The sequence below is a fragment of the Amblyomma maculatum genome, chromosome 1 (genome assembly GCF_055883805.1).
Source record: "Amblyomma maculatum isolate TAMU_Amacu chromosome 1, ASM5588380v1, whole genome shotgun sequence".
Taxonomy (NCBI): Eukaryota; Metazoa; Arthropoda; class Arachnida; order Ixodida; family Ixodidae; genus Amblyomma; species Amblyomma maculatum.
Window position 1 is genome coordinate 461,963,482 of NC_139344.1, and position 14,917 is coordinate 461,978,398.

Sequence of the window (14,917 nt, forward strand, 5' to 3'; positions counted from 1 at the left end):
TGCAAATAATGATTGATGACCTAGACAGGAAAAGTAGAAAGGTAGGCTTGAAAATCAATATGCAGAAGACTAAGGTAATGTTCAACAGCCTCGGGAAGGAACAGCAGTTTACATTAGGTAGCGAAGTACTGGAAGTAGTAGGCGAATATGTCTACTTAGGACAGGTAGTAACCGCAGATCCGGACGATGAAAAGGAAATAACAAGAAGAATAAGATTGGGATGGAGCGCATTTGGCAAGCACTCGCAGATTATGTCTAGCAGCTTACCGGTATCGCTAAAGAGGAAAGTATATAACAGTTGCATCTTACCTGTACTCACCTATGGCGCTGAAACCTGGAGGCTATCCAAGAGAGTTCTACTTAAGTTGAGGACAACCCAGAGGACTATGAAACGAAAAATGGTAGGGGTAACATTAAGAGATAGGAAGCGTGCAGAGTGGGTCAGAGAAATAACTCAAGTTACCGACATTCTAGTGGAAAATAAGAAGAAGAAATGGACATGGGCAGGACATGTAGTGCGAAGAGAGGATAACGGATGGTCGCTAGGGTAACAAACTGGATTCCAATGGAAGGAAAGCGTAGCAGGGGGCAGCAGAAAGTTAGGTGGGCGAATGAGATTAAGAAGTTTGCGGGGGTCAAGTGGATGCAGCTAGCACAGAACCGGGTTAAGTTGAGAAATATAGGAGAGGCCTTGGCTCTGCAGTGGGTATAGTCAGGCTGATGATGATGATGATGATATGCTGAACAAAAACAAAATATGGACAAAGAGAAAACGAAAGGCACTGAAAACGAAAGGCACTGCTTAAAGAGTAGAGTCTTTGTCAAAAGTGTAGAGCCCGGGGGCCTGCTTGTGAGCCATTTCCTGCGGATTTTAATGAATTTCCTGCGTTTCAGAATCTCTTGATAGTCAGAAGATTTTTTGCCCTACCCTCTTCAATGGGAAGGACCTCCACTAATGCTATATTATAGTGAACTAGAATAGGGGTAGTGGGTCGAGGGAAGGCGGCGGGCTGAAGCTGTTTGCGCCGACGCAGACAGATGGCGCTGCCGCTCCCTTCACCTGGCAAGCAAGCGCTCGCTCGCAGCAGCTCGGCGAGTACCTGTTGATCAGGCAGGTATGCTCCTGAAGTTATTCGGGCTCTAAGAGGTTTAATCTTACATCAGACATTTATGGAAGAAAGGCAGATAGTCCTCTCTTGTAAAGTCATAAACGTTCCGTGTGACGTATGGCTGGCGTGCGTTCACTGCATGTAGCTCCCATAGGCATGTGAAAAGTCTGATTGCGTTGGAAATATATACAAAATGGCTTTATTTGCAATAATTAGCAAATATTTCCAAGAAATGCAAATCAGCATTGGTGGAACTGACTGCCGCGAATTTTACACACTCTTGCTCAGCTTAGCAAGTTTGGCTCTTTTTCGCTTTGCGCTATTTTCGCTGTTCAGTCCTTTGACGAGAAAGCGCAAGCGAGTAAGGACATAGAAAGAGACCACCTTCATGCTAATCTCTTCGTTGTGTACAATGCACCCAACAGCATTAGAATGAATGAATATTTGCCTCACAAGCGATATCATGTCGGAGATGCTGTTGGCGTGCAATTCTCCAGTGCTGAAGCATTCTGTAAATAAATTTTCCAATTCAGCGACGAAGCAGTACAAATCTTTCGAGGGATATAAAAGTCCACCTTAGTCACAATGTTTTGTATACTCGGATGGGAGATGGTGCACTGCTGCCTCATTTGGTTCCACGAGAAGAATGTCTTTGCAAGACGCACAGTTAAGTTTCAAGACACATTTTCTGGCCACGTACCCTGCCATATAATAAATAAGTCTTGAGTCACTCTTTTCTACCACTAGTGGGAAGTGTTGGTCATTTGCAGGTGGCACCTTAACGAGGGAAGTCTCAGCCTGGTCTAGTTTACCTTGAGCAAGAAGCTCATCGACTGTCTTTGGGGTTTTAGTTTGCTCCTTGTCACCTACGTTCAGGAGGGCACTTATCGCTTCTGCAGTGGCGTTGGCCCCGTCAACGCTTCGAGCAAGGTTATAAAATGATAGGCAGTTCACTGTGATGAGGAACTGCTGTGGAGAAGGATGGGAATTGCATCCACTGGACTGCCGGATTATTCCAAACAAGTGCTCCACAGGGTCTGTGCTCAAACGCGAAGTCATTAGGTACTTAAATCGAAGCGCCTCGGTCAAGTACTGCAGCAGTCCAGTACTTGACAGTCCAGTCGCTGTGGAATCGCTTAGAAAGCCTCGTTTCCCAGAGGTGCCAGCTTCCCACTTGTCAAGATAGTCCAGAAAGTCCACAAGAATGGCAGCTGTTGGAGATGCTGGCCTGAGTGCTTCGGCAGGAAACCTTGACTTCATGGCCGTTATCAGTTTATCTTCCTGAAAAGAAGACAAAAATAAACGCAAATCAAAAGTTGCATGCAAGGCTAATGCCGACTGACAAATCAATAATTCATGGGTAGTATATCTCGCGTGAAGAATTCTTGCGTAGCTTCGATCGAGCCGCATTTCCTTTCAATATCTTTCGTGTAAAATGCTATTCCTCTCAGGACGTTTGTCCCGAAAAGTTGGAAGGCGTACGAAACCCTCATTTTCTCAAAACAGTTGGGATCTGTATGCGCTTCAGTGAGTCCAGGCATGACTTTCAGTGTCCGCACGCTGCAGTCGCGTCGGAATGCTTCTCGAACAGGCCAAATTGAAACCTAGAGAAATGCAAAAACAAGATTGCAGTTTTCCTCAATTACAAACAGCGATACGTAGTTTCAAGTGTGCCGAATTACCTTTCCTTCAGGGGCGATAAAGTCAGCCCTCTGGAGTCCATTTCGTAAGCACTTAATCAGATGAGGGAATTCCGAAACGAAATGCAACTTCCTCTCTCTGTCAACGGGATGATCCACTTTGCACGTAACACTCTTTGCTGATGCACCAACCCCTGCAAGCCTCCACATTTTTCGGTTCCAGGCCGCCCCATCGCACGTTATGTAATCTACGAAAAGTCCGGCGTTCTCAACAATAATAACAGCCTCGATCAACATCTTCAACAAAATATCGCCCTTTACATTTCCATTTGTCGCGAAGACACCGACAATTTGGCTCCATTTTCCTACAAGGGGCACAAACATAATTACCATACCATGATCGCACGGTTGGTGTTTATCCTGTGGTTTCGTAAAAGTACAAGGTCGACGAAAAGCCTTGAACTTCTCCTGACGAGGTCACGCTGAAGTGCTCAGACAGCTTGATCTCGTCGACTAGTAGACCCCCATGACTTTGGAAATTTGACATGCTCGATGTCTTCTTCTTTAGAATATTCATTGTCGTCGCACTAAAGCCAAACGATGACCGGTATGATCTCATATATTTTTTTATCGTAGTCTTGCTTGGTAGCACAAGGATATCATGCTTTCGTATGTGTTCGTACAAACGGGGACTTTTGAGCTTCATCAGAATGCACTCTAGGATCCATTCCTGGTTGTAGCGCATACCCGTCCTGCTTGACATTTTGTTGCTTAAAAACATTGCCGCACACTAGCCTGCTGTTTTCGTGGAAGACAACTGATGCTTTTTTCAAGCACATCTTCTTCAATCACTGCATTCTTGGCCCTCATTTCCTCCAGGCGTGCTGTTAGACGAAGAAGCTTGGTTGAAATGCGGCGATTTTTCTGGCTCAGAAGTCGAAATTTTGTGGTCTTTGTGGCAGCTGTGCACGTTTGTACCCTCCGCTTCAAATGGCTGTTTCGTGTCAATAGGGCCTTCCGCAGGTACTTGCATGTAATGCACGTTGAGCCTGTAGATAGATTCAAAAGAAAAATATATTTCTACGCGTTGCTTGGCAACACCGGCCGCTATCAATTGCTTTTTTTATGTTGATGCTTCTATTGTATTTTAATGTCATGCAGCTGCAATAGTGCGATATGCCGCACATGCAATAAGATCATATCAATGAACTGTAAAGGCTACTTCAGCGAAGGTGAACCAGAATTTGCAAAAATAGGCTTTTCTAGATACAGCGATAACTGCTTGACATTGTGACACCTGTGTTTGTGTCACGAAATCGGCGCCCATTTTCATCAAGCCGGCACGGCGCGAGGCCCGCGCGGCGTCGCGTGGAAAGCATGTAGAGAAAGCCCCCTTCCCCGCGCGGGAGAGCGCGTAGCTTTGTACGCGTTGCCATCACCCTCTTTTCCATTGCCCGGGGAGGACGGTGATTCATCGGACTGGAATCAGCCAGAAAATTCTAGCATCCTCTATGGGACCTAGCCAATGACGACGCGCGGCTCGACGGGAGGAGAAGAGGGAGCTACAACCAGCGAAGCTATGTGTGTGTGCGCGCTAGCTTTGGCGCGTGTTAACAAACAGACGCGGCGCGCCCTATTTAAAGCGACCGCGCCGCTTGTTGAGTCAGCCAGTCAGTCAGTCAGTCAGTTCGTCAAGTGTTTTGCGACGTGCTCGCCTGTGTTTCGACTGGACTCCCGGGGATCACCCGCTGCTGGCAAGCCCACGGACTTTCAAGGGAGCGGCGCTCGTCTCGTATGGCGGCCACATCGTGACTCTTGAGGCGTCGGACTGCAACAGTGCCCGGTGAACAATTTGGTGTTTATGTACTCTCTCGTGTTTCATCTGTTGTAAAGCCTCTACGTTATTGGATACCTGTGTAATTGCATGCTTAGCGTTTGTATTCTGTGAACCTCTCGTCTGTTGTATTTCAAGTGATATTGTGTGTTCCTTTGTATCGTCTCTTGCTGTACATAAATTGTGTTTTGTTTGTTACTTCTGACTCCGATCCTTACTCTGGTTTGAACCGGCGACCGCTGGGCACCAAACGACCACCCCCTTCTGTCACTACAAGGCAGTTGAATTCCGGCTGAGCTTGCCACGCAGGTCGAGGGCATCTCCTTCGCGACCGGAACAGCTACCCCCACTCACTCTAAGGGTGTCTGGGAGTGTGCGCACCGTTAAGGGCGCATCGTTAATAATACCCCCTAATTATTAACGGGTGACAGTTTGTTTATATCAACAAACAGATAAACCATATTGATTTTAAACCTCATTAACCAACTTTTTAACATATGCATCAGTAAAACTCTGTTGCTCATTAAGAATTTGGCTAGACCAGTAAAAAATGTGCGTTGATGCAAGGGCTCACCTTTGTCATGTACAGTTCCGTTGCATTTGGTGCTCACAAAAAGGCCGTCTGCATCCCATATCTGCTGCTTGAGTCTTTCTGTGTGCGGCACACCCTTTACAAATTTGCAAAAAATGTGCCTCTTGTAGCACTTGCTCCCCTTCGCTCAGTGAGCTTAAAACCTTTTCGGAAATCAGTGTCTTGCGAACAAACGTGCGGCAAAGCACTGTAATTGGGCTGTCTGCATAGTTCATGAACACAGACTTCTCTATGCTGATAGCGTGTGTTTCACAGTTGAGGGAGCCGTGGACGAAAGCAACACCATCGTAGTTCCAAAACTTGTGCAGTGCCCAGAGCTCAGATGGTTTAGGGACTTCGCTTAGCTGAAACGCATAACTCTCGCGAGGCTCACATAACTCCGCTGCTTCGTCATTCTTGGACGTAGTAATCGGTGATATATCCCCTTGTGTGCATTGTCTCTAGGCCGACAGGTCGCTAGGCACTTGCGAAGACGTTCTTTTTCTTGCTGGCCTCTCGCGCGAGGGCTTTTTGGAGAGATACGCGGGAAGGTTGGGCAAAATTGTTGGCTCTGCCTCTGGTGAAAGCGATGGCTTGCCACGTGGTATGCGCACCGCTTTGCCGTTGATGATGTGCACATAGTCTCTTAATATATACTTCTCTTCAAAATGCAGCTCACACACGGCATCCGTCATTTCCAGGGGCTTGTCCGCACGGTGCAAGTGTAGGTGCCATGTGCGGCGCCTTGCTTCGTCTTCAAGAACCCCGAATAATGATAACTTCGAAGCATCCTTCACTCCACTGTAGCCGGTCCTACATCCAGGAGCAAAACAATAGTTTCTCCGCCGAGGTTTGCTCAACTCGTAATATAATGGGCTGCACAGCGCAGCAGAGATGAAATCAAGACGCATATGAATTAACGTACGGAAAAAGGCTTGCCCACGACGATCTTGTTGAAACCAGCGCGCGTACCCTACGCAGATGCGTGCACGTGCTAAGATTGCCGCACAAAGTGTTCCGTTTCTCGTACGGTCAGTGGATGGCCTCTACCTGTTTCCCGGAGAAAGTCGCGGGGTACACTGAATTGTCTTCTGACAATGGGATTTGGGGAATTACGCCTATGTTAAACAGCATAACAGAGGACGACACACTGAAAAAGTACGCCAAGGCAGAGCGCGCTCCCCGTGTAACAAGCCGGCGCCTATCGCAGCGAGCTCCGGAGTATGAGGAGGCTGCCAAGTGGAAGGCGCAGCAGCGCCGCCGCGCGGTGGCCTGAGATTTCGGCGCCGCCTGCTTCACGCGCTCCGCTGGCGCGGCGCTTCCCTCGCCCCACTACACCTATTCTAGTTCACTATAGTTATATTAGCGCCCCTACATGGCTCAGAAGCGGACCCCCTGGGCTCTACACTTTTGACAAAGATTGTACGTACAGGAAGAGTCAGACAAAAGAGCACTATTGCATTACACACTTTTCCAGAAATATACTACGCAAATCCCTAAATGATTTGTCAGTGACATCTGTGGCTCGGGAACGCTAGTACAAGAGAGATGGCAAGCAATATTATGACGTTTTTGTTCCATAATTAGTGCGGCAAACATCAACTTTCCATTTTTCTGAAATTCGTACGCAATACACAGGATGATTCATTAAAAAAGCTGGCTAGTTAAGGTAGTGAATTTTTTATCTTGGTTATTTTCGACTTCCAATCACAGAGATCTTGAAATGGGTATAAAACCTGTATGCGGATAATGCCGAACTTTTTGAACAGCTCGGCTGCGTCTGAATAAGAATGCACTTTTCCAATTATGCGGATTACACATTCTTTATAAACGAAAATTTATTAAAATTTACAAGTGCAGTCTCTGCCCAGACAAGCACACCATAATTTCATCACTGAAGAAAACGGAGAAATATAGCAATATATTGAGAGAAACGCCAACAAATAACAGCAGTCACGTAAGTAGCCTGTCGTGAGCGGTAGTTTCCGGACAAGGTAAATACCATAGTCATCTCACGACATGTTACAACCCAATGTTTTACACATCGGCGGTACTCTAATGGGATTGTTATTAATAGCAAGAGAAGGAATATAAAAACAACAACTATGAGGCAGATGGGAGAGCACTGCTTTGTCTCATCCACATTGGTTTTCAGTTCTTATTCAGTTGCTCAAGGGTTTAGCGTGCAAATGTCCTGCTTGCTCTTTCGGCTGAAGCGATGCTTGATTGTCAATAGAAATACGCTTGTATTGTCGGCGCAAATAATATATGGAGCAGACTTACCAATATTTAAATATCGTTAACGTACATTAGAGACAGGATTGACCCTATAGAACATAATATTGAGAGGTAAGCGAGTTGGTGACTGGTGCTAGAATGCCCCTTAAAACCGCGCATAAAAAAACAACAACAAGGGACTAGGAAGAAACCAGGAAGAGAAAGCGCGGAACTTCAACGAACTTGGTTATTTAAGGAAATTATAAGGTCACTGACCAAGTCAAAGTTTAATAAAAACGAAATGGCGTTTCGGAAGCCCTACGGCTTCCTTGTTCACAATCGGGAAACCAGACATAAAGCATGCGTTTATAGCTTCTTCAAAATGCATCGTAATGATCTTGCTTAATCAGATGGTAGATTCCCTTGCGTTCGATTGAGCATGCCATGAGTGGTCTGAATCATCAAAGACTCTAGATACAATCGTCTAGCAGCCATCCGTTCTCTGGCAAGCACACGTACACCGTTCCAACCTGGGGCGTGTCCAGTTTCTTGCACATGTTCGGCCAGAGCGTTAGTAGCACTGTGTCCTTTCGCCACATCATTTTTGTGCTGCTGTATCCGTTTGCACCAGTTTCCTATTTCTCCGATATAACTGCGGTCGCAATCTGCGCCCGGAATCTTGTACACGCCCCAGGATATCTCTTAAGGGGAAGGGGGTCTTTCACACTGACAAGCTCGTGCCTAAGTTTGCTCGTTGGAACGTGGGCAACTTGCACGCCGTACGTTCGGAAAACCCGACCAAGCGCTTCACTAATCTGTGGGATGTAAGGGATGCTTGCTGGTTTTGGCTTAGAGGCATCGGAAACGTCAGAAGGTGGCGGTCGCGGTAGGAGTTTCTTTTTTGTGTTTGCCACAAAGCTTTTTGGATAGCCATTTGTCGTCAAATCCTTTTCGACAGTCTTCAGCTCTTCCTTGAGGGATTGCTCGTTGGAGCACGTGTTTATTGCTCTTTTGATCAAGGAGCAGACAACAGATCGCTTGTGTCCCATCGGGTGGAAAGAATAAAAGTCAAGATAACGGCCTGAGTGTGTAGGCTTTCTGCACACGGTGAAATCCAGGCTCGTGGGTTTTCGGATCACACGAGTGTCGAGGAACGATATACAGCCATTCACCTCCTCTTCTACGGTGAAATTCATTGAGGCTTCTATGCCGTTCAGGTGGTCCAAGAAACGCTGGACGTGTTATTATTTTAAGATGCAGAAACAATCGTCCACGTACCTGACGAATAATTTAGGCCTTGGCTCGAATGTTTCGAGAGCTTTTCTCTCAATGGCTTCCATTGTCAGATTAGCCGCCGTCACGGAAATTGCTGCACCCATGGCTGTGCCGAAGGTCTGCCGATAATAATTGCCACCGTAAGAGAAATAGGTAATTGCAAGGCAAAAAGAAAGAAGCTTACATAGGTCGGGTACCTCGAAAGGTGTGCGCTCTTCAAGAGAGGAGTCCTCGTTCAAACGAAGCTTGCAGTTTCCACCGCCAAGTTAACCGGAATACTCGTGAAAAGGGAGCAAACATCGAAGGAAACCAACACTTCATCGCTTTCAAGTGCGACGTTTTTCCCTTTGTTAATAAAGTCCAATGTGTTCCGTATATGCGTCTCGGTCTTGCCAACTAAAGGCAATAAAATATTCTCATAAACCTGTTCTCATAAAGCAATTCTCATAAACCTGTCCGTTCGCAATGCATGAAAACAATATGAGGCAAGCAAACAATGAGACACCAAAAAAACACCGTAAAATAAGCGAATACATTCCTTTCTGGAATGTTGATAAAGTGCAGGAAACCAAAATAAAATGGCACGCAACGATCAAACAAACCTTAATAGTTTGTAAACTTTGAATGCCACGGTATCGCCACGATTGAATATATTGCGATCACAGTCATAGCCCAACAAAACGAAATAAAAGACGATGGTGACAAAAACCAACCAAACAAACAAAACAAACCGTCTTGGTGCACAGAGAGCGAAATGAATAGTTAACTCGTCGAAATTTCTGCTTTACTGACTGCTACTTCCGTGTTGCCTACAACCCTATAAAAATTTTATGTTTAGCGTCTGGCGTGGGCATTACAGGTTGTGTTCGAGAATTTTGACGTAATTTTCTGTCAATTACGCATTTATTGCATATCGCTCATTTTACATGATAACTCTGTTAATCAGAGTGAGCAATGCTGTAATGACGGCTAGTTGGTTGAACAGTTGAAAGTTCGCGCACGTAACAGTCTTGTCTTGGGTTAGTGAATTGTCATGAGTTAAAGTGAGCGCGTCTACATGATGATTAATTAAGTGGCTTGCTGGGCGTGTTGCTAGAACATCATTTTAAAAAAGCGCTAGGACACGGACAGAGTATGGACAGAGTGAAACAGTTAGGTATAGGCTTCCAAACCACGGTCGAGCGGCACTGCTGCTCCTGAAAGGAGCGCCATCTCTGACTGAAAAATAGAAAATGGGGATACACGCGGCGACACCACCTAGGCATCCCTTGCAAGTTTTCTCCTTTCGCTCGTTCGCTTCCGCGCGCGTGCAGACGTCTCGCGCTGCTTTGTCGCGCGGACAGAAAAGCACACACTGGACGCCGCCGGCTCATCTCGCTGCCTTCACGGCGTGCGCCGAGCGCTTTCTCTCGCACGAGCACGCGCCTTGACGCGCCCCCGCAGGCGCACCGCGACATGCCACCTGCATTCCGTCTTTATTGGGCAACCTAGCTGTTATTTCCATGAAAGACACTTATTTATAGGCGGGGAACTTTTTATTCACGTCTGCACTGTAGAGCAGACAACAGACGGGGATGAGTAAACATTGATTGTGAGTGCGTCCCACGTTAGCAAAAACGTAGGACGTGCATCTCAATGTATGTCCGCCAGGTAATTATATTGTCGTATATAATATGTTTAAAAACTGCTAAAGTATCATCAGTACTGTGAAATAAAGTGACCCGTTCGTTGACCATCGTTTTGGCCTGTAGCATGCGATAGAAACACAGATTTGTTTCTTTTATTACTGTGACGTTACCAAAGGAAATCTTGCAGTAGACGAATAAGTATATAGTCCGAAGGAGGTGTTTCTTCAAAGACAAGAACGCTAGCAATCTCATAAGCACATGCGTGCTCCGTGCGCTGCACGCGACATAACCGGCTCGCTGGCTCGGAGGGCGGGTGAAATCCAAGCTTGTACTACATTGTGTTTTATTTCGGTTCTTATTAAAAAGCTGTGCTTCATTTAGAATAATATTTGGTTTGCACTCACGAGCCCTGTGACGCGAATGGGGTGCTCCGTGCGAGTAGTGTCATACGAGCCATAGCTAGGATTACTTTTGCACTGCACTTCCGACATATCTTCGTTATTATTAATAATAATAATAACATTATTAATAATAATTGTTTCACTTCTTGCCCAATTTGCGAAAATCTGTAAAAGTGTCTCAGCAAGGCATGTTTCCCCACCCCCGAAAAAAAAAAAAAAGGCCTCGTGCTTAGATATTTTCTTGGTCAATCTAAAAATGAAAAGGCAGCTGTGGACACTTAGAGCACAATCACAAATCAGTCTCGATCGCGGACGACGCATTTGCTGATTTGGTTGCTTTCAGAGCACTCACAAAGCAGGGTGAGAGCACGGAAAATCGGCAAAACTAGACACGCGGGGAGCGAAGAGCCGGATAATCTTCAATCCTCTTCACTTTTTATGCATGGTCTTAAGCCACTGTACTTTTTTGATGCCTCTCGAAGCCGTCTTTGTCAACTGTCAACACTTCTTAGTTTAGGAAGAAAGGGGAAATTGGCTCTTTTCGTTTCCACAAAGAACGCGACACTTCTCTGAACGCTGTCATGCGGTTGAAAAACAGGTCTTGCGAACACGCTTCCAAAGGAATCTGCAAAGTTTCACACGTGAGCCTCGTCTTTTGGTGCTTCGCCTATTATTGTGGCTTCCCATGACACAATGCTACTTAGTACATCTGTTTCGCATCAGCGGAAGTGTTTTTGTATCGCCAAATAACCGCCAGGCGCAACGCGATTGCAGCGCAGTTGTAATTTGTGAACAAATAAAGGTGCAACCGGTGCGAATAGAAGTTGATAGTTTTCGTATTTCTAGGTCAGCTTGCATTTCATGCCGTGTGAGCGAGCAGCATACATCCAGTCATTGCAAAAGCTATATAAACAAACACGCTTGGGCGCAGTCGTAGTCCGCCAATCGGCGCATTCCTTCCGCAGTTTAGGATTCACACATTATTGTTCCTGAAACCCAGACATGTTCTTTGCAAGCTAGTTTTTACCCTTTGCTAATTGGTCTTTTGTTGTATCAGCATGCCAACTCTACCTACCTTCTCCGTTGTTCTGTTGCACCCTTCCCAGACGTAGCCTTCTATACACGGTGGTTATCCCAGGTCCCTAAGGTGTTTCTCGCGCATAGCATATACACCGAATTTACAATCTCTTAAATAATGTTTTATTTGTAACCACTTCGATCTATCTCTGCAGCCTTGCAAGTTTATATAATGGATACAATGTATATTAGAGGTAAATTTATGTTTCTTACATTTCTTCATAGGTCTTCGTTTGTTCGGTTGTTCGGAGTTGTTCTACAGCCTGAAATATTCGGTTTAATTTTACCGCCCTGTGCTCGGAACTCTCGCGGACCACCTAAAAAACGCTACTCAGGAACTGCCAGGTGCCATCCGATCTCAGCGCCCTACCTTTTCCTTGAAATAGATTTCCTCTCGGTAACATCCCTTGCCAAGGTCTGCTCTGCGTACTTCCTTGTTGATATCTGTTACCTCGAAATGTATTGCTAGGTCCAATTCTCTATTTCCTGATCGACCCTGGTCACTTCCATTTCAAGCTTTGGGTTGTTTCCGAGCACCTCTAGTTCTGTGCACACTACAATCTGCAACCTGAAGATATTTCCCGCAAATATTCACTCCCTCTGCCCCCTCTCCACTAGTCTCATCCCGCCACCAATCAAAACATCATTTAATCCTGCCACTACCATCACCATGCTTTGCCCTACAGATTTCTCTTAATGTTCGCCTCTCGTTATCTGCAACACCTGGCTTAATTTCTTTCCGACAAACCCCCAACCCCAACTGGGCTCAGCTGACAGCTCTGCTGCACCTTTTCAGGTTTGAGTCACTGCCGACTAACACCAGCTGGCTAAGCTTGCTCTCGCTCTCTTCTTATCGAACCTGTTGGCGGCCCCCTTTCTGGCCCTGTTTACACGCTCCCTAACTCGCACCACGGCACATTTCCAGGGATCCGCCCTGGCTTTGTGCATGTCGCCCACAGATAACCTCGCCTCTGTGTGCCTTTGTTCACTCTCTTCCTACCCCGCTTCCTCTCTAGGACTTTATTGGCCTCGAAGCACTCCTCACCACGCGGAGCAGAAGGAAGGGGAGAGGTAGGCAGAGAAATTAAAGCCAAGGTCCGGAATTGTTTCTCCATATTGGCCGCTTGCATCTTCAGCCTTATTTCCGCTCTTTCCTACTGAGTTTGCTTTTCTATGGCAACGAAACGTGACACCAGTGCGACATTCTCCTGATATAGTTTTCTTAGGCATTCGCACAGCTCGCAACACCTGCACCTTGAATCTTTATACGCCTCTTCTACCGATTTGCACCGCGCATCATAAATCACCCACAACTCGCATTTCGTGCACTTTACCTGTCTCTGTTTCACCATGTTAGCGCATAAAAACTTTAGATCTAAAATTAGCAATCATGAGTTTAAAGCAATTTAAACAAGGATCTTCCCAGTGAAAAAAGGCTAGGTTGTGGGACTGGTGGGACTAATGCGCCGACAAAGTGCAGCAACAGCCTCTATGAAAGACGCATATGATTCATCGGGACCTTGAAGGTGAGAAGCGAGCTTGCTTCTCGCGATCTCAGTCCGAACTGCCGGGTCGGCGAAGTATTGTCGGAATTGCTGTTTGACAGTGATCCAGTTAGTAGCATGGGGTTCGCGATTAATTAACCAGTTTCTGGCGACCTCAATGATATAGAACGAAACGTTGAGGAATTTCAAAGCGTCGTCCCACCGGGTATAGGCACTGCAGCGCTCACATGTGTCGAGCCAGTCATCGACGTCTTCGTCGCGACGACCAGCGAACAGCGGCGGGTCGCGTTGACGTGTGGGTAGAGTCGAAGGCGTCGGTGCAGTCGAGGTAGAGGGTCCGGCCGGGTCGGGATTGCTCTCGGTGGACATGATTATGGTGGCAGTTGCCAAAAGACGACCAGAACATAGCTCCAACGAGAGGCAGGGCCCAAGGCAGCTAGGGCATCGAATTTGACCTCCACCACTTGTGAAAGAAGGCTAGGTTGAGACGGCAAGGTCGTGACAGCAGGGCCAGCGATGCCTTGTCTAGCGTTTTACTCCGATGACAAAACCCAGGCGCGTGCTGGAGCCGGCGCCGCGGGACGATGATGATGGTATGTACAAATGAAAGAGGAAGATCATGGCATGTACAAATTAAAGAACGTCCACGGAAGGCTCACACCAGCAAAGCCGAGTGACCGGTTCTATTAGCCTATCCGCTAGGACACACAACTTCTTAGTTTGCAGCTAACTGTAGGACTGCAATAAAATAAAAGAATCAGCTCATCTATATGGCGCTGTCCAGTCGTTCCGGTGTCGCCAGCATACCTGGCTCCGGTCAGGGCATCCGGCTCCAAGAGTGCCCAAAAACTGCCGTAACTTATGTCATCCGCGGACATTAATCCTGAAAGCGCTAGTTCACCATCCGTTGTACCTAACTTATACGAGAGATTAAAACAACGGCTGATCTCTTGCATTCTGATATGCTGACGTTGAGTACCATTTATGGCAGAAATTTAGAGACTGGGAATACGGACGTACAGCTGGCCGTGCGTTCTCCTTGCACTGCCACGTTCCCACTCCATTCAGTGCACGTACAGAGCTCTCGCACGGCATCTGCTGTGAGTCGCAGTATATCAACAGCGGCGCGGCGTCAGAAAAATTTGCTGGCTTGAATTTTATTTTTCATAATTCGAAAGAGGTTGAAAACCTTGCTGACAACGTCTATTATCTGAAGCAGATGGTCGACAACTGTTATACACGACTGGACTTAGCGCGTGTTTCGGAAGTCAGCGATCACATTGCATACCAACGCACTTTGCATTAGTGATTTTAAGCAAACGTTAAATACCTTGTTCGGTTGAAAAGCCGCCGGCGTAATAGTAGTTCGAACCGCTTGTCGGAAATAATCTGAGTTTCCTTAAAAGACTGGAATTGTGACGCGCTAAGCAGCAGCTGAATTAAAAGAAGGGAAAGTGACTGTGTGGTTGAAAGAATAGGTTGACGAAGTGCGAAGGACGTTGGCCTTCTTTCTTTACAGGTCTGGTTTGGCACTGTCTCCCGTCTGCGCATTTTGCGGTGAACAAGAAACATTAGATCACTTTTTATTGTTTTGCCGCCGCTTTACTACGCTGAGAAAACAATTGATGGAAAGGCCATTGCAACAGCTTGGCCTTAGTTT

General features: G+C 46.5%; 2 pseudogenes; one reads left to right on the plus strand and one right to left on the minus strand.

Annotated features, from left to right (window-relative positions):
* The window catches only part of LOC146209795 (thiol S-methyltransferase TMT1B-like), a 109,482-nt pseudogene that overhangs the window by 63,327 nt on the left and 31,238 nt on the right, over positions 1–14,917 (plus strand).
* On the minus strand, positions 2,456–8,567 carry LOC146209796 (uncharacterized; annotated as a pseudogene).